Genomic DNA, 2709 nt, shown 5'->3' with positions numbered 1-2709 from the left:
CCTCCTGGGTGGCCTGACACGTTGTGGTGTGTGTGTCCCCTCCCCGTGTCCCCGAACGTCCCCAATGTGTCCTTGATGTGTCACCCCGGGTCTCCCGTGTCACCCCCGTGTCCCTGATGGGTCACCCCGTGTGTGTTGTGTCCCCAACATGTCCCTGATGTGTCACCCCATGTCCCCAATGTGTCCCTGACGTGTCTTGCATGTCACCCACATGTCCCTGAGTGTCCCCCTGTGTCCCTGAGTGTCCCCAAGTGTCCCCCATGTCCCCGACGTGTCCCCGAGTGTCCCCCATGTCCCCGACGTGTCCCCGAGTGTCCCCCTGTGTCCCCGACGTGTCCCCGAGTGTCCCCCTGTGTCCCCGAGTGTCCCCGTGTCCCTGACGTGTCCCCGAGTGTCCGCTGTCTCCATGTCCCTGACACATCCCAGGTGTGTCACCCCCTGTCCCCAACACGTCCATGACGTGTCACCCTGTGTCTACCGTGTCACCCCGTGTTTCCCGTGTCCCTGATGTGTCACCCCGTGTCTCCCCTGTCCCCAATGTTGTCCCTGATGTGTCACCCCACATCCTTGACATGTCACCCTGTGTCCCTGGCGTGTCCCTGGTGTGTCCCCAACATGTCCGTGAGTGTCCCCGACGTGTCCCCGACGTGTCCCCGACGTGTCCCCGAGTGTCCCCAAGTGTCCCCCATGTCCCTGACGTGTGCCTGAGTGTCCCCCCGTGTCCCCCCGTGTCCCCGACGTGTCCCCGACGTGTCCCCCCATGTCCCTGATGTGTCCCTGATGTGTCCCCGACGTGTCCCCGACGTGTCCCCGACGTGTCCCCGACGTGTCCCCCCGTGTCCCCCCGTGTCCCCCCGTGTCCCCGACGTGTCCCCGACGTGTCCCCGACGTGTCCCCGACGTGTCCCCAAGTGTCCCTGACGCGTGTGTCCCCCCCATATCCAGGCCTGGAGCTGCCGGTGGCCACCACGCGCCCCGAGACGATGTTGGGGACGTGGCCGTGGCCGTGCACACCCTCGGACCCCCGCTACACGGTGAGGGGGCGGGGCCTCGGGGAGGGGGGCGGGGCTTGTGGGGCAGAGCCGCCTTGTTGGCATTGTTGAGGTTATGGTTTAGCCCCTTCCCTTTTCCGGGTGGGTAGATCCATATAAGGGAAAGGGGTGGGGCTTGGGGATAAAGGGGGCGTGGTCTCGTTGCTGGGGTGGAGTCAATGGATGGGGCGGGGCTTGAGCCTTTTTTTTTCCTCTGGAGTTTGGCAGGGATTGGTCAGCAGGGCGTGATGTCAGGGCTTAGCTCCGCCCTTAAAGGGGCGTGGCCTGTCCGGAGGGGCGTGGCCTGGCTGGGGAGGGGGCGTGGCTTGAGCTTGACCCCCCCACCCCTTCGCTCAGCACCTCCATGGCCGCCACGTCCGTCACCCCTTCACGGGGCAGCTGCTGCCCGTCGTCACCGACCCCGCGGTGGAGCCCGCCCGCGGCACGGTACTGGGACCAGTATGGGGGCGGGACTGGGAGCTGGGCTGGGGGAGGGGGCACTGGGAGCAGTAAGGGGACTGGAGAGATGTGGGGTGAGAAACTGGGACCAGTAAGGGGACTGGGAGAGATGTGGGGTGGGAAACTGGGACCAGTATGGGGACAGGACTGGGATCTGTACTGGGAGAGGGGGCACTGGGAGCAGTAAGGGGACTGGGAGAGATGTGGGGAGAGAAACTGGACTAGTAAGGGGACTGGGAGAGATGTGGGGTGAGAAACTGGGGCCAGTATGGGGACTGGGAGAGAAGTGGGGTGAGAAACTGGGACAGTAAGGCGACTGGAGAGATGTGGGGTGAGAAACTGGGGCAGTATGGGGGACAGGACTGGGATCTGTACTGGGAGAGGGGGCACTGGGACCAGTAAGGGGACTGGGAGAGATGTGGGGTGAGAAACTGGGGCCAGTATGGGGACTGGGAGAGATGTGGGGTGAGAAACTGGGGCCAGTATGGGGACAGGACTGGGATCTGTACTGGGAGAGGGGGCACTGGGACCAGTAAGGGGACTGGGAGAGATGTGGGGTGAGAAACTGGGGCCAGTATGGGGACTGGGAGAGATGTGGGGTGAGAAACTGGGACCAGTAAGGGGACTGGGAGAGAAGTGGGGTGAGAAACTGGGACCAGTATGGGGATAGGACTGGGATCTGTACTGGGAGAGGGGGCACTGGGACCAGTAAGGGGACTGGGAGAGATGTGGGGTGAGAAACTGGGACCAGTAAGGGGGAGACAGACACTGGTTTGGGTAGAAGAATGGTAAAGTGGACGGGGGGGGGGTGACAGGGGGGACCATGGGGACACTGGGGGGTGACAGAGGGGCCCATGGGGACACTGGGGGGTGACAGGGGGGCCCATGGGGACACTGGGGGGTGACAGGGGGGCCCATGGGGACACTGGGGGGTGACAGGAGGGACCATGGGGACACTGGGGGGTGACAGGGGGGCCCATGGGGACCCTGAGGGTGCCGGGGGGGTGCCCGGGGGTGGCAGCGTGTCCCTGTCCCCGCAGGGGCGGTGAAGGTGACCCCGGGGCACAGCCCCCCCGACCTGGCGCTGGCCCGGGCCCACGGGCTGCCCCTGCTGGGGGTCATCGGGGACGATGGCACCATGTGTCCCCCGGGGGGGGGGTGGCTCCAGGTACGGCCCCCACGGGTCCCCTCTGTCCCCAGCTCTGTCCCCTCCCAGTGTC

Source organism: Strix uralensis, unplaced genomic scaffold, assembly GCF_047716275.1.
Source record: "Strix uralensis isolate ZFMK-TIS-50842 unplaced genomic scaffold, bStrUra1 scaffold_440, whole genome shotgun sequence".
NCBI lineage: Eukaryota > Metazoa > Chordata > Aves > Strigiformes > Strigidae > Strix > Strix uralensis.
The sequence above is the reverse complement of the archived record's forward strand: the minus strand, read 5'-3'. Positions refer to the sequence as shown.